Genomic DNA, 22,940 nt, shown 5'->3' on the forward strand with positions numbered 1-22,940 from the left:
AACTCGAGTGCCGCATCCTGGATCGAGGAATGAACCTGAGAGAGGCGGCAAGGGCACGAGTAGGGGGCATGGGTGCAGGGCAAAGTTAAGTCTGGGACCAAGCCCCGGGAACCCTTTATTCCTGAGCCGGCTCGCCCGCTCCCCGTCACTTACCTGCCCCGGCGGCTCCACGCCGATCGGGTCTTCTCCGGAGTCAAGGCGCAGTGGCCGGGAGATGAGGCGAGCTCCGAAGCCTGGTTACTGGGAGTGGAGACCGCGGACTCTTTGCAACCAGCCCTGCGAGCTGGAGGCTGGAGGAGCGGCGGCGGCTGCAGCTGTTGCCGTTGCTGCCGAACAAGCCCCCACCCCTTCCCTCGTCCCTCTGTCCCTCCCTATGCCTCCCTTCCTCTCGCCCTCCCCTATCCTCTCTTCTCTTTTTTTCTCCCTCTTTTCTTCTCCCTTCACGATTCACTCTGACCTTCCTTCTCTATTCTTCTCTCTCCCAGTCTCTTATTTCTGTTCCTCTCCCTTCTCCATCTCTCTTCCTTCCTTCTACCCTCTCCAGCCTCTAAGGGTTTGGAGTTGCGGGTGTCCAAGCAGCGTCTACTCAACGCTGCTGGCTAGTCCGGCCGAGGGGCGGGGCGGACTGCACGTGGGTAGGCGAGGGAGGGAGAACCTAAGTGAGCCCCGCGTACGACCCGCACCTGAGCCGCAGCAAACTGGAGTACACGAGGGACTTTGATCTAGATCAGGACAGAGAACGAGAAAGGGGGACCAGAAAATAGAAGGGAAAGGGGCAGGACATCATTAACACGCTAGGAAGACTGGTGTCAAAGCTAGAAGGTCCAAGAATGGGATGGGACAGAGAAGCCTTGTTTTTCCTCATCTATAACTCTCTTTTTCTCTGTTATTTCCTTCCCCTCCCCCACCCAAGCGTCAACTTAAGCCTTCTTTCTTTTGCCTCTGCACCAACGTTGTCAATGTCTCTCTTGCCTCATCCCTCCTCCCCTACTCCCATTAAAAAAAAAAATGAAGATTTGAAAGAGCCTTGGGATCATCTACTTCAATTCCCTAATTTCAGTGTCAGCCCTAGATGCAAAGGGTCTAGCCTGCCCTGCCCAGTAGAACCCAACTAAGAATTAGGCTGACTTCTCAGTTCCCTACCTCTTACCAGAGAACTGGAATGACAAGGAAAGAAGACACAGTACTTTATAGAAACATGAATAGCTGCATGATGCAGTCTTCTTGGTTAGCTTTCTCTTTCCCCTTGGACCAAAAAAAAAAGTAAAATAAAAAACCTGAAGGACTAAAGTAGGGATAATAGGACTTTCCACATCAGCAGCCAGAATTATTTGCAAATAAAACCTACAGTTCATTGTGAGGCTTTTGGGAACAGTTTCTGTGCCTAAACATTAAGTCCTCCGAAGTCCACCTAGAGTCCACATAAAATCTCTCTCTGGATAGTACCCAAGAAGGGCCCCAGATCACTTCCCTCTCCCTTACACCCCCCACTATCCCCAAAGCAGTGTCCAAGCAGGAAATATTCAGGCAACAGAAACATCGGGAAAGAAAAAGTCATACATTATAGTCATCACTGTCCTTTAAGAGTTTGTGAAGCCCAAGGTTGCCATCTGTCCCATACTGCTAAGCCCTTCATCTTTCCAGGTTGGAAACAGAGCCCCAGATGGTACACATAGAGTGGAGGAAAGAGGACTTCCTTCACCTCAAAAATAGGCCCTCCTTCTCTTGCAGTGGTGTCAAACTCAGATCACTGTGGGCTGCATTTTGACTTAGAAAACCATAAATTAACATTATCTTTGGTGCATTATATTTTTATTCATTCTGTTAAACACTTCCCAATTTTATTTTAATCTGATTCTGGCCACACTAAGGAATTTTGGGCTGCCTACAGCCCAAAGGCTTTAAGTTACATACCTCTCCTCTTGGAAACAACCTAGAATTCTAAACAGGACTAATTTCTTCCAATAAGACTATGGATTGTGAAAGTTCCAAAATAATAAAATGATATCCCAGTTGAGTTCCATCTCATGGATAATTCAGTCAAATAAATGAACCAGTACTCTGGGCTCTTTCCACCCAGCAAATTCTTTTCATCCCAGTAAGACCAGGAAATGTGTCTGGCCTTTAATTCCAAACTATTTTCCATAGCATTATGATATTGTAAAAAGAAAGCTAGAGTAGGAAGTAAAAAGCCAGGCTGGTAGAATGGATAGAACACTGTATTTAGAGCCCAAAGCGCCAGCTTTGGAAAGGAAAAAGAAGAAAGATATGCCTATCTACCAAACTAGTTACTATATAAAAAGTAGTTACAACATAAAAAGGAAAAATAGCAGTAGCAACACGAAATCCAAGAAAGGAGCCAGCAATAAAGTTCATGGTGTCAAATGTCTACACACAAAAGCATAAAGTATGAATAACAAACAAATCAAAATAGATATCCTCACACAGGGAAGCAAACTTGACCTCATGGGTATAGCTGAGATGTGGGAGGTTGGGACCCGTGACTAGAATGTGTCTCTGGAATGGTATTGCTTATTCAAAAGGAAGAGAAGAGGCAAAGGGGAGAAGACAGACTGACATTTACAAAAAGGAGACATATTCATGTATTTATAAAGTGTTTAACAGAACAACAGGAAAGATTGATAGATGGATAGATAGATAGATAGACGGATGGATGGACGGACAGACAGATACAGACAGATATAGATATGTTACCTATTATTGTTATTATTTATGTGATGAAATCCTGGTACCAGAGGAGTAGAAATATGATAGAGAATATTTGAGTGAAGATCAATGAAATAAGTAACAGAAGCAGCATTGACATTGGAGTAGGCCATAGACCACCTGGACAGAAAAAGGAAATAGATGATGAGTTTGATAAGTAGATCACAAACTGACAGGGAGGTATGACATAGCAATGATGAGGGATCTCATTTATGTAGACATCTAGGGCTCTCTTTGACAAAAGCAGAGCAGCTAATGGTTTCTTCATTTTTCTTAATGACAATTACATCCTTTAAAAGGTAGAGGAAGCAAAGAGGGAAACTATGATTCCGGACCTGAATCATCAATAAAAAGGAATTAGTAGCTGAAGAAGAAATAATGAGAACCTGGTGGAAGTGATGGGAGAAGTAACTCCCTCAATCTTGGAATTTGTAATAAATGAGAGAAAAACTGGGCATAGTCTGTTATGTACCCTAGATTTTGTGGGAACATATTAGAGGATTTAGAGAAAAGATTAGAATCCTATTCTACAGGAGAAGAAAGCTCAAGAACTAATAAGCTAGCATTTATTAAATGCCCACTATGTGCCAGCCACTGTATTAAGTACTGGGGAATACAAAGACAGGCAAAAAACAGTCCTTGCTCTCAAGGAATTCATAGTCTAATGGGGAAGCAATTTTCGAATAACTATGTACAAATAAGATATATACAGGATAAAGTGGAGGCAAGCTCAAGGGAAAGACATTAGGATTAAAGGGGATTGGAAAGGGTTTCTTGCAGAAGCAGGGACTTGAACTAAAACTTCAGAAGCCAGTGAACTAGGAGACAGAGATGAGGAGGGAGAAAGTTCCAGGCATGGAGGACAGCCAGGAAAAATGCTCAGTCAAGAGATGCAGTATCTTGTTCAAGGAAGCAAGGAAGCCAATGTCACAGGATGGCAGATTAGGTGGTGAGGACAGTAAAATGTACAAACATTGGAAAGGTAAGAAGTAGCCAGTTTATATAAAGTCAAAGAGAATGTTTGTTTTTTATTTGATCCTAGAGGTAATAGGGAGCCATTAGGAAGGATGGGAAGCTCACAAGAATGAAATTTTGAAGGCACAAAGAGACGTCCAATGAGGAAGAAAAGGAGACATCTAAAGAGAACTATACAGATGAACTGAAAACTCATAAACAAACTTGTATTTTAAAAAAGACATATAAAAAAGAGGGCAATAATGGTGAGTCACAGAGTAGGAATACAAAAGCATAGCTCAGCCCTATAAAAGTAATGCCAGGATTGCTAAAATTCAGAATGAGATAAGATTGGTGGAAAAATGTTAGACAAGAAAATGGGGAAAAGGGGAGTTTAAAACTACATTGAGAAAAGAGGAAGATCAAAGAGGGGATAGAATCAGTTTGAGTGGGCAGAATAATGTTCATGGAAGACTGAAAGAAGGGAAAAATAATTAATTCTTATTCTCTTGCTTTTTCTACCATGGAGAATAATTTATCTGTTGGAAAAGACAGACCAAAAATGACTAATAGGGAAATTCAAATAAATGGGGAGATTGTAAGCAAAGATCTAAACTGCCCTTGATAAATTCAAGTCACTAGGCCCAGATGAATTGCAATCCAGAGTGCTGAAAGAAATGACTGATATGATTCCTGAAGCATCATTAGTGATATGTTTTTACTTACATGTTTATATATTGTATTCCCCAGAGAGCAGCGATCATTTTTAGCTCTGTGTCTCTATCACCTAACATAATACCGTAAACACAGTAGGTGTTTAATAAATGGGGGGAGGGGTTCATTGAATTGAATTGTTGGTGAGTTTGATAGTCTTGGCAAAAGTCTAGAATGTATTATTAAAGGGATGGCTAATGATGGTCTAGAGAATTAAGTTGAGCTTGCAAAAAACCATCTTGACTTATCAAGAACAGGCCATGCCAGACTATCCTCATTTCCATTTCTGACAAAGTTACTAAACTGGTAGATTAAGGAAATGGGAATAGGGAGGACTTGACCTGTGATTTCATGGGAATTGAGAATTCCCAGGTAATGAAAATCTTTTTACCAATCCACGTTGGCACCATTTCTGCATCTCATAGTCTTAAAGAGTTGTCTAGGACATTGAAACGTTAAGTGATTTGCTCAGGCCTACACGGCCAGTATGTGTCAAAGTCAAGACTTGAATCCAAGTCATCCTAACTTCAAGGCCAGCTCTGTGGTTAAGATTTACTTAGATTTAAGAAAGCATTTGCATAGTTTCTCAAGCTATTGCTGTGGACAAGAAAAGAGGCATATGAACTAGAAATGATAGATGGATTTGGAATTGGTTGAATGACTGGGTCCAAAGAGACCCAATGTGTCTGTGGAAGGTTGTCTCTAATGGAATGCCTATGAGGTCTGTGCTTGGCCCTATGCTGTTTAACCTCCTTATCATTGATTTGGGTAAAAGAGTAGAGAACAAAAATAGTTTCTAGTCCCCACTCCTCAAATTACCTTGCATTTAATTTATGTACATTTTGTGTTTACTTACATGTGTTTGTATTACCTCTCCCACTAGAATATAAGCTCCTTTATTCTGAGAGCACAGCTCCTAGTGCGTAGTAGGCATTTATTAAATTCTTGTCAATTAATTGATTGCACAGCTTAGCAAATTTGACAGCAGACGACACTAAGCTAGGGAGCTAACACATTGATTGAGAGAATCACAATCCAAAAGCATCTCAGTGATATGTCATCAGCTATACAAATACAGGATGGGTGAGGTACGGTATTTTAGCAGTTCATGTGAAAAAGATGTGGGTGATCCACAGCACATCACTTGACATCTTAGCACTTAGCACAGTGCCTGGCACATAGTAGGTACTCAATAAATAAATAGCTGACCAACTGATCTTTGGGGGCTCAGTTTCCTCACTGGCAAAGTAGGAATAATACCTGGTCTACCTAACTCACAGGGCAGTCATATGGAAAGCATTTAGTAACTTAGGAGGTTAAGTGGCTTGTTCATCATTTCATTGCTAGTAAATGTCAGAGGTGAGTTTTGAATCTGTGTCTTCCTGACTCCAAGTCCAGCACCTGAATCTAGTCCTATACCACAAGCTCTACATGTGTTCAAAAACAGGGAGAAGTAAGAGAAATGTCAGAACAAAACCCACATCAAATGATTTTGACAATCACCAATCAAATCCTTGATTAACTTGGTTGTATTTATTAAATGGTGTTCAATATTTAATAACATTGAATATGTATTGAATATTTAATGAGATTGGTTGAATGTTGTTTGTGTAAGAACCTGAGAAATGCTGATTGCTTTAAATCAAGAACTGAGTTTGGGTCATTCTCAGAAACTGGTGCTATAAATCTCTTTTCCACATTTTCACAGGTTTGTCCCAATCATAGGCAACATCATGATTTTTATAATTATTATTATCATTTTTTTCTATTTGCTGTAAAAATTAATGCAACTCTTCTATTGGATACTTTAAAAAGGCACCAAGCTTCCCTGGACCCATCTAAACTAAAGGTGAGTTTCTTGGTTTCTTTTTTCTGCTTTCAACTGAAATGGGGACTGACTCAGATCTTATGAGATGCACCACCCGTTTTGAGCCCTTAGCATTCTCAGCGGGAACAAAGAGATCTGGAAGCAATTCATAGAGCGTAATTTGCCCAAGACCCTGGAGAAAAGAAACAGTAGCACTATTCCTCCTCTGTTCCATAACTACTGGTGAGCTGTCCAGGCACAGTACATGAGTTTCCACATCTTTCTCCAAAGTAAAAAGAATCAGTTGCAAAATCCACCTTTCAGGGGTATCATGTGTATTTATGAGGTCCCTTGGAGAATTCAAGAGTTGGAAATCAATGAATGAACGAAGCATATCCATATGAGTATGTTTTTACATAGGTTACAGATATACTATTGATATCTTACAGCTAATAAGCAATCAGAATGCAATTTGACAATCGGCCAAAGTTAAATCATTGGAAATATTCCTCATGCCACAGTGGGATGCAACCCAGCAGGATGTAAACTGCTTACTCACAGAAGAGAGCAATGCATTCACCATCAAATAAACTCATCTTGCCATTGCACCTTGGCCAGATTCTGATTTCTTTCGATTTTGGGACCAAACCAGATGCAAATTAATGCTGCAAAAAATAAATAAATAAGGCATTAGGTAGAGGAGAAGCACTTTCTTGCTGAAATCAATAGGGCCTTGCTCCTTATTATATGCTGCTTGTGTTAGCTGCAACATACACTCACTGCTTCTGCCTCCTCAAAACCCACTCACTCCCCAGCCCTTTGCATTTTGGCTCATGGCCTCTCCAGTCTATGGAAGCTGCTCTCTCCAAGGTCACCAATGATGTCTTAATTGGCAAATCCAGTGGCTTTTTCCTCAATATTCATCATCCTCTTTGGTCTTTCTGCAGCATTCCGTACTCTTGACCAGCCCCCTCCTTCTTAGAGACCTTCTTTGGTTTTTAAATTTCTGTAACACTTTTCTCTGGTTCTCTTCCCTGCCTAACTTATCTATCTTGATCTCCTCTCCTAATTCATTCTCTATCTCCAACCTTTTAAGTGTGAGTGTGCCCCCAAAGTTCTGTCCTTGTCTTTCAGTTCATCTAATTCTAAATTCTGTCACTTGGTCATCTCATCCACTCCCAAGGCTTCCATTATTGCTTCCATGGTGATGACTCTCAAATCTGTACAACCAGTCCCAGTTAGTTACTCCCCTGAGCTCTGGTACCACATCTTTAACTACCTATGGGGCATCTCTTTAAGCATGCCTTGAAAATACCTAAGATTCAATACAGTCAAAACAAAATACATAATCTTCTCCCCAAGTCTTCGCAATTTCTCTCTTTCTATTGATAGCATTACCTTCCTCCAAATTGCAAAGGCCCCAAACCTCAGCCATATTTGACTTCAGTAAAATGTCAACTCCTTGAGGATAGAAACTTTTGGGGTTTTTTTCATATCTCCAGAACTTAGCGCAATGTCTGGCACATTTTAGATGCTTAATAAATGGTTAGTGAATTGACTCTTCCCTCTCTACACACCCTCCCCTCACTGAATCATTGACCATATCTTGTGAATTTTACCTCCACAATTTCTTTCACATATGGTCATTTTTCTCCATTCTTATTTATGGCCATTGTCATTTAGGTCTTTATAACATCTCACCCAAACTATTGTAATAGTCTCCTAACTGGTCTCTCTGCTTCTAGTCTCTCCCCTCCCCAACCTAGCCTTTATATAACAGCCAAAATAGTCTTGCGAATGCTCAGGCATTTCCACATCACCCCCTTATTAATAAGGAGTCCTAGTGGCTCCCTACTGAATGAGTAATTGAGTGAAAAAGCATTTATTAAGCATTTGTTACGGGCCAAGTACACTGTGTTAAATGCTGGGGATACAATCACAAAGGCAAAGACATCCCTTCTCTCAAGTGTTCTAAATGTTAATAGGGAAGACAACACGTATAGGCGATTGGTGGATAGGAAGTGACACTTTGTTCCAGAAAATTATAGGGATGGTAAAGAGGGCTGGAGATGGAAGAGATAATCATCTGCTAGTGGAGATTTTCTTCTGTTGCTTATAGGATAAAAAAACAAGCTCCTTAGCTGGACATTTAAGGTCCTTCATAATCTTGTTCTATCTGACCTGTATTTTCATATTTATTTTGCTATATTAACCTTATATTCTAATCAAATTAATATACTAAATATTCCTTAATCTGATCCTGTGCACTCTTATCTGCATTTCTTCCTCACCTTTGTCTATTACAGTTCTTATCCTCATTAGACTTCCAGTTTAGGTGCCACTTCTTCCATGAACCCTTCCCTGGTTTCCTGACTCCAAATCTATCACTTTCACCACCACATCTATATGCAAATCAACTACCCTCTCTCCAAGACTCATGGGAATTCTCTGAAAGAAAGGACTCCCAACAATCAGCAGCCTATATGCCAACCTAACTGAGCAAGGGAGTGATTTGGTCATTGACAACATCACACTCACAGTGAACTTGGTGGGCATTCCTTGAAGGGAGAACTCTTAGGGCTAAGTTATGTAGCAACCACCTTAAATTTGAGTTCACTCTCCACGGGGGCACAATGGTATATAATGGGGGGGTGGTATTTGATTTGGGGAAATACTATTAAACTTCATGCCTTGCCATATTTTCTCAGTCTGTTAATTATTTCCTTTTGTTGTTAAGACATTTCAGTCATGTCTGACCCTTTGTGACCCCACTTGGGGTTTTCTTGACAAAGATACTGGAGTGGTTTGTTATTTCCTTCTCCAGCTCTTTTTACAGATGAGGAAACTGAGGCAAACAGGGTTAAGTGACTTGCTCAGGGTGACACGGCTAGTAAATGTCTGAGGCCAGATTTGAATTCAAGATGAGTCTTCCTGACTCCAGCTCCAGGTCTCTATTCACTGCTACCTAGCTGGTCCTAATTATTTCCTATTTATCCTCTATATAGCTTGATTTTTATGTACTGGTTTACATTTTGTCTCCCCCATTAGATTATAAACACCTCAAGGGCAGGAACTGTCTTTTGCCCTTTTTTAATATCTCCATCACTTTACATAGTGCCTGGCACATAGTAGGTGCTTAATAAATGTTTATTGATTGATTGTAAAAACTAATTTATGTTACTTGACTAATTGATAATGAGGATGTGTCAACTGCTTAAGTTATACATTAGGGAACATGTCAAATGGGAGGTCATGAGTGATAGTATTAGAAGCACAATCATTCAAGGTCACCCTTACTGCACTAAGGGCAAAAGTGGTAGCTGTTCTTTGGGAACTCAACATGGGAGTACAAGTTCGAATTGGGAGAGTGAGACCATCATTACACTTTGGAAAGGATAACAGTAGGTCCTTAAGACAAGTATTTCTCGACCTCAGACACTTGACACACTTACTAGCTGTGTGACCTTGGGCAAGTCGCTTAACCCCAATTGCCCTGCCTTCCCCCCGCAAAAAAAGACAAGTATTTCATATGTTTAATATGATTGTACACATATAGCCTATACTTGCCATCTTAGAAGGGGAGAGGGGAGGGAGAGGGAAAAAATTTGGAACTCAAAATCTTAAGAAATGAATGTTTAAAACTATCTTTTCATGTAATTGGAAAAAATAAAATAAAATAAAATAAATACTTGAGTGTTTAAAAAAAAGAAAACAAGTATTTCAGGAAGGGTTAAATGCCTGGAACTTAGCAAATTATCTGTAATGGAAAGCTTCGACATAATACAAAAGAACCTTTGAACAAAATCTATCTCGGCTTTTCTCCACAGAAGTCTCTAAGATTCCTTCTTAGAGGACTCCATTGTACCACTATACTGACAATCTGCGGAATGCCCTATAGATTCTCTGCTTCACAGTAAAGCCACGAGAATTTCACTTCCTGAATGAGGCTATCCATCTGGTGACTATGAATTGTCTATAGTTGTGTGAATACATAAATGAATGATTGTGTCTCTCTATATGGGAAGGAGGGGGTGTGCATGTATGGATGCTAGAATTGCTAAAAAGTTGAAGTCCAGCTCTGTGCTCAAGTTTAGGCAGGAAGTGAGATGTTCTAGTCGACTAAGGCGTTACTCTTTTGTCCTTTGAGGACTTCGGTTTTCCTATCTGCATTGCGGAAATAATACTAATGATCTCTCTCTAATTTTAGACATACACATAGGGTCTTCACCAGGTCCTAGTATACTTTTAATTTTGTTAACCAGCTTGTAAGTACGGCTTAAAATATCCATACATGACATTTAAAAGCACCTTTTCTAAGGTTTAGGACAGCTATATTACATAGTTGCACATGATGTATTCATTTTTTTAAGGTCCTATTACAAATCAAATTTTTTTGTGGTAGGCAGGAAGGTAAATTGTATCCTAGAGCTAGCAGAACTGAAGTTCACTTTACATAGTGCCTGGCACATAGTAGGTGCTTAATAAATGTTTATTGATTGATTGTAAAAACTAATTTATGTTACTTGACTAACTGAACTATGCAAAGAAAAATCAAGATGTCTTTATATTTACTAGTCAGATTTTTTTCCTGTTATGCCTACACCCTATGTTATTAAAGAGGAAATTTGTGAAGTTTGAAAATCACACAAGAATTCTATGAAGAGCATTACATACATAGTACATATATATATATATATATGCTACATAAATATATGCATATATAGGTATTACAATAGATAGAACACTGGGCCTGGAGTCAGGAAGACCTGAGTTCAAATTTGGCCTCAGACACTTACTAGCTGTATGACCTTGGACAAGTCACTTAAAAGAGCTGTTTGCCTCTGCTTCCTCTTCGGTAAAATGTGGACAATAACAGCACCCACCTCCCAGGTCTGTTGTGAGAATCACATGAGATAATAATTGTAAAGCACCTAGCACAGTGTCTAGCACATAGTAGGCAATATATAAATGTTAGTTATCATTATTATGCATAGATAAATAGACATAGATATCTGGATCTATAATTTCATCGGTGTAGAGAACTCCTAGGGTTCAAACTCCCTCCATCCATGCAGATATGAAACCTGCCTGTAATTTTTACAATTCAAAAGCTGCCTGGATCAGTGAGGCCTTCTTGACATTAAAGCAGATGAGCTATCTGTTAGGCCACCGTCCTTCTTCTACGACATGCCTGTCACATAGCAAACATTTATATTAACAACGCCTCAAGACTGAGCACAGACTAATATATCTACAATCGGGAAGAACAATTAGCAAATTAATGAATTAAAGTTCTGCCTGTAATCATTTTTAGCTCATGGTTCTATGTTTTGATTATGGGATGAGTAAATAAAAGATAAAATTAAGCCTGGGGATTCTGTCATGAAAGGTAAGAGTGTGAGATCCAAATATACTTTCAGAAAACTGAAACAATTTTTCCCTTATTCCTGGGTGCTCATATCTATAATGATAACAGAACATCTCATGAATATCATCTCATGATTTAACTTGAAAACAAAAGGATAAATGCTATAAATAATATAATGTATAACAAATATGATATATAAGATATTTATATACTATATATTTATTATACTTATATATTATATAAAATATACCATTATAACACAATATATTTATATACTATATACTTATTATACTTATATATTATATAAAATATACCATTATAACACAATATATTTATATATTATATATTTAGTATACTTATATATAAAATACATCACATAAAATAATAAATAAATAAATAATAGGTTTACTAGTTGCTATATTTGGTCTTGAATTTCACACATGATCGCTGCATTTTGAAACAATCTTTGAAGAAAAAGGAGAACAAACTGGAGCCTTTGGGGCCCAATCTGTACACCTAAGCTAGCTGTCTGGATGGCCACTAAATCCAGCCATAAGCCTGATTTCCTCTTTCACAGGAAATGGAGCTTCAGTTAATAATCCAATTTGGAATAATTTGGAAGGCTTTTTGGAGAAGTTTTTGAATCAGTTGAGCTCATCACACATGGGTTTAATGTATAATAATTTGTTCTCAAATGCTAAGATTTTTGTTGGCAATAAAGCTTAAAGGAAGTGGAAATAAGTTTTCTATATGTAAAGCAGATTTATTCCCAGCTTCATATGGAATTGTTCTGGGTCTCAGCTTATGAATCACTCTGTGCTCCCCGCAATAAGGTGCTGTCCACACAGTCAGTAATGATAAATGGTTCGTAATTGTGAATCTGATATTGGTTTTCAATATTGAATTTATCATTCTGTCCTCTTAACAGATATTAAATACTTTTAAGAATTTGTACATTTGCCTGATCTATCTGTGATTTTTCAGTGTGTAAAATTTATTAGTTTTCTAGTTTTTGAGATTTTCAGCTGCCGACAACATCATTAATAACGCTGAGTAATGCAAATGACCTCTTTTAAACCTCGTTTCTTTCCACTAATCCACGACGTCTAAATTAAATCAAAATATATTAGACGTAGGGACCTGAAAAGCCAATGACTGCAGTGAAGTACCTGGCTGAGGCTCGTTTGAATGCAGCTCCCACAGGCCTGGAATGGACATCATATATGCTTCTTCTATCAATGCCCACCATCCCCTCCCCCCACAATCATACACACTCCCAAGAAGGAGAGAATTGATTCAAAGGCGGTACCTGGCTGGATGCCTATTCTGTCTCTGACTATCTGAGAGAGCTTGGGCTGCCTTCCCCTCCTCCCTCCACTGACTCAGTTTCTTCATTGTTAGTGATTGATGATAATAATAATGCTCCCTGTCTGGCTCCCTCTGAGAGCTAGGGGATGTGAATTAATGAGGGAATTCTGGCTAAACACTTAGCAATTTCCAGCCTCCAGAAAGGTTCTTTGTAAACACAGAGTATCATTACTTTCACTTACCTTTGCTCTGAGTAAGAGATCCATTCCTTCCTTCCTTTCATTTACCTTTGTTCTGAATGATTGGCTCATTACCAGAACAGGAAGGCTAAAAATCCTAGACACTCCTTTGAGTCAGCTTTACAAATTTACCTGAAAGAAATTAGGCTGGGTACAAGAGAAATAAGGCTGTGCAGAAATAAGGAATTAGAAGTTAAATGCGGACAGGAGGGGATGAGAAATGATGTTGAATCCCTGCAGTGCTGGAGAGTAGAAGGCAGTCCTAAGGATTTTGTGTCTGGAAGATTCCTTTTGATCTTCCTTACAAGGTTCGGTATCCTATGACCCCTGTGGCTATGGATGAGTTAAGGAACCATGTGGAGTAGAAAGGGCCTGCAGAACTGGGCTTGCAAGGTCAGGGAATGGATCTGCTACCAGCCACAGTAGATCTCTACGAACTGCACACACCTCTGTCAGCCGTACAAAAGGATCGATCTCCTTGTCTCTGCACATATACAGAGGGCTCACCCACCTGGGAAAGAAGCAATGGAAATAATGAGGGGCCAGCAGGGGTGGGCAAGCAGAGGGTCATGAAAGGGAATCAGGGGAAGCAGGCCCAATTAGAGAAAGATAAGCTTCAAATGGACACAGAACCAGCCTTATCTACAGGTGAGATTGGCAGCCAGACATGTGGTACAGGCTGAGAAGAACCCCTTGACCCTAAACACCTCCTGAATTTGTGCTGATGCCTGAAATCTATCTAACAATGGACTAATCACTTTATTCCATCAGAGAAAAAAACTTCAATCAAGTATTTATTACGTGCTTGGTATGTGCCAAATACTGTTCCAGGCACCAAGCATACAAATACAACGGATGAAACAATCCCTACTCACCAGGGTCTTACATTCTAATAGAAAAGAAAATAAGTACATATATTAGTATATATAAAATAAGTATAAAAAACAAAGAAAATAAATACAAAGAGAATAAATTCAAGTAAATACAAACTGTGAATAGCTCCAGTAGAATCAAGTAACTGTGACTTACAGAAGTGACCTGACATAAATAGCTAATACTATTAACTCTTTTCCAAGAGCTATAATTATTACAGCTTAAAAAAAAAGAACCTGAGACATCATTCAGTCCTCAATTTACACATGGAGAAAATGAAGGCAAAATTAGCTTTCAAGTGGAAGAAAGGAAAAAACTAGAGACATGGAGAGAGATATTCTGGGGGTAATAGAAAGAATACTGCAGCAGGGACCAGGAGTACTGGGTTCTAATCCTAGCTTTGATAATAACTTGCTGTGACCTTTACCAAATCATTTTGACACCCTGAACCTTGGTTTTTCTCTTCTGTAGCCCAAAGATAGGGACTAGATTTCATTAGTAGAGAGAGGGAACTCCAAGGTGAGGAAATTCCTTACGCCACTGTTATGGACATTCTCTGCCCTTATAGTCTTAGAAAGCCTGGAGCATGGAGAACTAATTTGTCCAGGACCACACAGCCACTAGATGTCAGGGGTGGGACTTGAACCCGGATCTTCCTGGCATCAAGGTTGGTTCTCTTATGCACTGGACCACTCTACTTCTTATCTGTAAAATGAGAAAACTGGAATGCATGTGCATTTCCAACTCCAAGGTTCTGTGGTCCTATGAATGCCTGAGAAGGAAATTATAATGAAATGTCAGTGTCAAAACTCACCAACCTGACTATTCGTTCCTCCTGGGAGGATTGCCTGTTCTGCTACAAGGAAGAATGTGTAGAGAGCCAGGCAAGCAAACCAGGATTGTTAGAAGACTTGTCCCCCTCACTCTTCCCTTCCTTCTCTCCTCTCCTCTAGGCAAGGGGTCATGGTCATATAAAAAGAAAGAGCTGACCTTGTTACAGGGCTTTAAGATCTGCAAAGTACTTTATAGAACAGAATGAAGGCCAGAAAGAATCACAGACAGACAGGACAGCTTTGAGTTATGTTTCAAATTCAACTTTTGTAAAAAGCTACATTTTGAATTCGTTATATAGGGTGTCCCAAAAGTCTTGATGCATTTTTTAATTATTAAGGCCTGAAATTGGACTAAAACTTTTGGAACACCTAAAAAGAGAAATACCTAAAAAGAGAAATAATCTTAACACAATACAGATTTGCAGTTTCATATGTAATATTCTGATCTACAACACACACACACATACATACATGGAAATGCTTGTTTTACTTAACGTTTGTTAAGTTGAGAATAAAAATTAAATAACAATTTTTTAAAATTTTAAGTACTTTACATGCATTTTCTCCATCTGGTCCTTTCAACATTCTCTAAGGTAGGTACTTCAGGTATTGTTATCCCCAGTTCAGGGAGGCTCAGAGTTGAAGGGAATATGCCATGGTCACACAGCTGGTAAGCATTAGAGGAAGATTCTAAACCCAGATTTCTAACTAAAAGTGTACGAATCAATTGGGGAACTGCTAAACAAATGATGGTACACAAATGTAATGGAATCTTAGCTGGCACATGTTATATCTTTAATAAATGCTTATTTCTATCCTTCCTTCCTTCCTGCTATTGTTCTGTGAGAAAATCATGAAGGGAATAATTTCAGAGAAACCTGTGAAGATTTTGTACAACCTGATACAAAGTTGTGAGCAGAACCAAATAAAATTATGCAATAGCAACAATATTGTAAAAACAAACAACTTTGAAGGACTTAAGAACTCTAATCAACTCAATAACTAGCCATGATTCCAGACAACTGGTGATGAAGCATGCTACCCACCTCCAGACAGAGAAGCGATGGATCTCGGGTGTGGAATGAGACATATTTTTTGGACATGGACAGTGAGGAAATTTGTTTGGCTTGACTAAGTACATTTGCTATGAGGATATTGTTTTTCTTTCCTTTTTCTTTCAGTGAGATGGAGGAGGAGGTAGAAGAGAGATAGTGAATTTTTGTTAATTGAAAAAAATTTCAATTTAAAAAAAAAACAGGTTTCTCCTTGACTCCAAGATCAGCTCTCTTTCCACCACACCAAGATAGATGCCTCTAGGTGAGGCTTAAATCTGATCAACAATTCACATTTCCTCTAATACTTTAGGATTTACAAAGCACTTTCCTCACAACTCAAAGAGGCAGACATTGTAGGCATTGTTAACCCCACTTAACAGATGACATGAAGCTAAATGACAAAGCCAGGATTTGAACCAGGTTATTTGATTCCCAAGTCTGAGGCTCCTTCTGAGCTACCTCTTTTAATGAGTCAAGTGCAAACCAAGCTAGTTGGCACATGGTAGGTACTTAACAAATGTTTAATTGAATCAAACTGAATTATCATACATATATGACTTGTCCTTTTTGTGCATTATCTATGCTAATTATTTAAACCTAGCATCTTTCTGACCTCCTTTCCCCATTGCCATCAGCACAAACTCTTAGAGTTGGAAAGTAACATGTCTTGATCTAGATAATCCTCCCTTGGAATGAGAGTGAGGTGGGGAAAGGAAAGGGGTACCTCAATTAGCATAAAAGGCAGAGCTGCAGGCTGATTCTAGAACACAACTTCATTATCACTTAATTGCCTCAATTCTGGCACATGATACATCCATACTCTGGAGCAGTACCAGCCACAACTCCAGACCAAGACCGATGTGAACATCGCACATTCACTGTAATGAAGACAAAAGAAGAATAAATTCCAGTTGCCCCAACGCTAGAAGCAGGTACCACTATTGAACTGCCCTTCCCAGATTCAGAATGGCAGAATTTCAGAGTGGGAGGGTAATTCAACAACCATCTATCCCAAACCAAGATGGAGAAGGAATCCCTCACTATAGAAGAAAAGAATACTGAATTCATGTCCTGGCTCTGACACTATGTGATATCTTGTATCATCATTGCCATAGATTCTAAGCTCCTTGAGGGAAGGAACTATTTTAATTTTTGTCTTCATAGTCCCAGACCTCTCTGTCATCAGTATAGGTGAGGAAGAATTGACTCTTCAAATGGAAGAATTTATGACCAAACAAGAGATAGAGAACATTACTGAATGCAAAATGGATAATTTTGATTATATTAAATTAAAAAGGTTTTGCACAAACAAAGCCAATGCAACCAAGATTAGAAGAGAAGCAGAAAGCTGGGAAACAATTTTTACAGTCAGTGTCTCTGGTAGAGGCTTAATTTCTAGAATATGTAGAAAACTGAGTCAAATTTATAAAAATACAAGTCATTTCCCAATTGATAAATAGTCAAAGGATAAGAAAAGGCAATTTTCAGATGAAGAAATAAAATCTATCTATCTATAGTCATATGAAAAAAATGCTCTGAATCACTATTGATTGGAGAAATGCAGATTTAAACAACTCTGAAGTACCATATCATACTTATCAGATTGGCTAACATGATAAAATATGAAAATGATAACTGTTGGAGAAGATGTGGGAAAGTTGAAACACTAATGTATTGTTGGTGGGAGTTATGAACTGCTCCAGCCATTCTGGAGAGCAGTTTGGAGCTATGCCTGAAAGTTCTATAATTGGGTATAACCTTCGATCCAGCAACGCCACTTCCAGGTCTGTAGCCTAAGAAGATCACAAAAACGGGAAAGGGACCTACATGGATAAAAATATTTGTGGCAGCTCTTTTTCTGGTGGCAAAGAGTCAGAAATTGAGGGGATGCCCATCAATTGTGGAATGGCTGAATAAGTTGTGGTATATGAATGTAATGGAATACTATTGTTCCATAAAGAATGATGAGCAAGAAGATTTCAGAAAAACCTGGAAAGACTTACATGAACTGATGCTAAGTGAAATGAGCAGAACCAGGAGATCATCTTGTACAGCAACAGCAACACTGTACAATTACCAACTTTGATAGACTTAGATCTCAGCAATGCAATGTTCTAAGACAATTCCAAAGGACTCATGATGGAAAATGCTATCCACATCCAAAGAGAGAACTATGGCGTCTCAATGCAGATCAAAGCATACTATTTTCTTTTTTTGTTGTTGTTTTTTCTTTATTGTGGTTTTTCCCTTTCATTCTGATTCTTCTTTCACAATATGACTAATGTGGGAATATGTTTAATATGACTGCACATGCATAGCCCATATCAGACTGCATGTCGTCTGGGGCGGGGGGGGAGGCAAGAGAGGGGGAGAATTTTAGAACTCAAAATCTTATAAAAGTGAATGTTGAAAACTAATAATAAATAAATAAATTCTAAAAATAAAAATAATAAAAAAAAAAGAATTGACTCTTCACCTTACACTGAGTCTAATTTCCTATCCCTGAGCCAGGCAGATTTCCCATTGACTTTCAATCCAATGCAAATCAAGTAGTGTGGGCACTTTGTCCATGGACCAAGAGCCAACATGTCAAAAGAAATGGATATCTATCAATAGGATCATTCAAAGGCAAAAAAGCTTAAAAATAAAACTTGTATTCAAAGGGAAACTGCTGATTCACGAAATGTCAGAGAGGTAATGATATCTAGCAGAAAGATCCCTGGACTAACATAAATTGACCCGGGTGTTACAAACTTGGAATATCTTGGGTAAGAGAGACCTAATTAGAGGTATCACTTTGGTCAAGTCACTTCACTCCTCTTGACTTCCCTTTTCTCATCTATAAAATGGGAGAGATATAACTAGGTGATTTCTAAGATTCTTTTTCAGGTGGCTAAGTGATGCAACGCACAGACCACCCAGCCTGAAGTCAGGAACACTCACTTTCCTGAGTTCAGATCCAGCCTCAGACACTTATTAGCTGTGTGACCCTGGGCAAGTCACTTAACCCTGTTTGCCTCAGTTTCCTCATCTTATAAAATGAGCTAGAGAAGGAAATGGCACTCCAGTATCTTTGCCAAAAAAAAAGCCCAAATGGGGTCATGAGGAATGGGACATGACTGAAACAACTGAATAACAAGATCCTTTTCAATTCTAATAGTCGATGATTTTAAGGTATTTAGCCACTCTGTGATTCATTTTCCCAACATGTAAAGGGAGGGTGCTGTTACCTTACTTACCTTTATAGTACAGAACTAGAAAATGGATTTTTAAGTGTTTTGAAAATGAAAGTGTTATACAAATGCAAGATACTCGTTCACTCAATATCTATTGACCAACCATGAGCTTAGCCCAGTGACAGGAACTATGGGAGTACAAAGAAATATAAAACATCATCCCTGCCTCAAAGAATATTAGTAGTAATAAATACCAATACTAATCAATATAGCATTTCTTAAATGCCTACTGCATACTTAGTTACCATGCTGTCTGCTCTGGGGAAATATAATAGAGTAATACATAGTCCCTCCCTGGGAACTTACGGTCTAATTAAGGAGATGACTTAAAAGAAAGAATGAGATTATGAGACAGTTTATAATAGACTGCTGAATCATGCGGTACAGATGGAAAATGCAAAATGAGTTCAGAGAACAGACAGATCAATGTATGATGCTATGACTATTATATGGAATTGTCTGAAAAGACTTCAGGAAGGGAGTAGAACTGAAAGCTGGGCCTAGAAGAATAGGTAGGATTTGGGTAGACAGAAAGAGGAGAGGTTATTTCAAGCAAGGGAGATGTGTATCCCCAACATTTAGCACATAGTCTTGTACACAGTAGGTGCTTAATGAATGTTTAGCAAGTAATCAGAAGCCTTATAAATATTCTAATGACCTATGGTTACCTTTCCAGCTAACCACTCTTTTTCATTATGAAAGGTAGAAACAAAATTTGGTACTGTCAGGATGGGAGCAAGAAGGAAGAGATAATAGACCCTATTCATTCATCTTCTCTTTCCCTTTAGGCAAGCACAGTTGGGGTAAAAACAAGGCAGATACCTGAAAAGCAAGAAGAAGATGTGATTAATGTGCCTCTCAAAGAACAACTACTATCACTAAGTGAGTTACTGAACAGAGATGGTAGCAGCAATAATATTGATGGCAGTACTGTCTTACATTTTTATGGCACTTTACCATTCAGGCAGTATTTTCATATATATCTGATCTTCACATTGACCCTGGGAGACACCAAGGGCAGATAAGGCTTAGACCTTGGATAAGTCACTTAACCTAGTAACTAGTAGAGCCAGGATTAAAACCTAGGGTTTCTGATTCCTAGTCCAGTGTTTTTCCACCCACCTTCAGGGACTCCCACAGCTGCCCACTTCCTAATCAATCAACAAGCATTTACTAAGTACCTTTTATGTGCCAGACACTGTAGGTACTAGGATACAAAGAATGAAACAATCCCTCCTCTCAAGAAGTTTACATTCTATGGGGGACACTAGATGTCTATATGTAACTTTGGATTGTTGAGAGCATTCTCAGAGCTTCCCCTCCTGATTCTGGCTGACCAAGCTCAGTGCACGGGAACTTTGAAGATGACCAAGCTTCCCTTTATTGGCCGTTGAGCAAGAAGAGCCAATGAATGACACAGTGGATCTTTAAAAAGAAGTAACAAACCACTTGCTCTTCTTTCCTGCTGAGTATGTGAGCACCCTTCAAGCCTCTCAAAGGAGATGTCAGAGAAGGGCTGCCTGCACTTCCCACCTCCCCCCACCCTGGCTATATGGCAGCTCCTCCCATGTGGCAGCTAGAGCAAGGGGTCTCAACTAGGTGAGCATGAGTTGGGTTGGGCTTCTGGCTACCTCTTCTGTTTTGTATTTGTTTCCTAGTATCAGTGAAAGAACAAAGACTTTGAGAGGGAGTTGTCCAGGCTTGGAGGTGCCCTTGTGAGTCTGAGAGGTCTGGAAGCCCTGCATCCATTAAGCAGAGCTGATCGGAAGCAAAGGAAATTTCTTCATTGAAGAAGATAACCAGTAACAAAAAGAGGAACCCAAGACCTGGCCTGGCTGGCCAGTAGATACGGACTTTGAAGGGACAGTATAGAGCCAAGGAGAAATGTAACAATGCCTATTCAGCAATCTCATAAGCTGCTTTATGTTCTAATGAGGTTTTACATCTCGATTTATCAGGAGAATTTAATAATAGCTCTAAGTTAAGCTACCGAATCCTGTTTTAAGTCTTTCTGTCAATACATGCTTGTGGGTGTTGTGTTTAGCATTTTCTTTTGCATTCTATACCTGATTCATAGCGTGCATTGAGCATTTTTGTAATTTTCCCTTTAGAGAGACCCTAGATATGAGGAGTGGGAGTGTAAGCAGCCAAAGAAAAAGAATCCCAGCACCTCTCACTATAGGCCTGACTGCCCTAGGACTGAACTGAGTCTGACTACACGCAAACGTCCAGACCAGATGGGTCCTTTAAGGGAGAAGGAGAGACTACAGTATTTCAACCCCTTGGGATCAGTAGCATTTCTTAGACTTATATAAGTACATCCAGAATAAATGCAAAATAAATACAAGGTAATTAAATACAAAGTGTTTAGGGAGTAGAGCACTAGCAAGTATATCAAGAAAACCTGTAAGTAGAAGGTAATGTTTGAGCTGCATCTTGAAGGAAATGAAGGATTTTATAAGACAGAGGAAGTGCTTTCTTTCCAGGTATGGGGAGTGGAAAGTCATTGACATAAGAAAAATAGGAGTGCTGTGTGCAAAGAATAGAGAGAAGACCAGTCCTGCTGGATCAGAGGGTTCAGGAAAGGTAGTTATATGCAATAAAACTGAAAAGATAGCTTAGGCCAGGTTGTATATGGGCTTTAAAGGACACCATGAGGAGTTTATGTTTTATCCTAGAAGACAATAGGAAGCCACTAGAGTTTACTGAGTAGAGGAGTAGCATTCTGAATATAGTCCTTGATGACATGTTGAGATATTCCTAACTCATGAAGAGGAAAAACTTCAAGCACTGATCCCCGTGACAAAATTTTATTTTCCATTCTTTCATGATCACCCTCTGAGGGAGCACGCATAACCACAGTTGTCTCATCACTTACCTAAGACAGGACATTGCTAGTCCTGATAATTAGACAAGGATTATTTCTGAACTCTGTCATCTTTCAAGAGGTTGGAACAACAAACTAAAACATCAAATTATGTGGTATGATTAGTAGGAAAATTAAAATTCAAAAATATATAGCTTCACAGCAATTAAATCTGTCCTGTTTTAAGCCAAGACCACTATAACTAAAAATAAGGGGGAATAAGACCAAAGGATACCCCCCACTGTCCTTAATTATAGGAGAGATGAGAAGGAAGCAGCTTTGGTACAACTTACTCAAAACACAACACTGAAAGGAAATGGAAAAAGAGAGTAATTAAAATCAAGACATCATTATTGTCTCTTTAAAAAACTGGTGGGCAAAATGACCTGATTGGCAGGAACACTCATGAGATTGTTTTTAATGTTCTAGCAGAAGTACGTAGTTCAAAGATGAACATGCAGGAGGACCTGCATCCACCTCCTCAGTTTTCCGTGATCCCATTCTCATGTTCCTTTGCTCTCAGGAAAAATGCAGTGGGGCCAAGGTCAGCCTCACTGCAAGTTCTGGCTTAGGATATCTAACTGTCTCATTTCTTCCCTCAGCCTCAATCACATGAAATGGTTAGATTTCTCTAGCCCACTTGGCATGACCAAAATATAATTACTACACCATCATGGTTATTAGTATCATCATTGCTGCTGTTATTAAACATTTATCGAACATCAGTAACGTACATAGAACAGGCACGAAGTATAAAGGAAGATACACCTCCTGCTTTGAAAGTAGGAATCTACACTTCTAACGGTGCATTTATATAACAGCAGGGGATCAGTGTCCTGTGACATGGCATTCTTTTCCACTGGTGCTATCTCAGTTTTCTTACTCAACTTCTGGCCTTCTGAAAATCTCTTGGCACATTAAATCTCTCATTGTTTTCAGGCGCCACCTGTGCCACTCATC

Source organism: Trichosurus vulpecula, chromosome 8 (genome assembly GCF_011100635.1).
Source record: "Trichosurus vulpecula isolate mTriVul1 chromosome 8, mTriVul1.pri, whole genome shotgun sequence".
Taxonomy (NCBI): Eukaryota; Metazoa; Chordata; class Mammalia; order Diprotodontia; family Phalangeridae; genus Trichosurus; species Trichosurus vulpecula.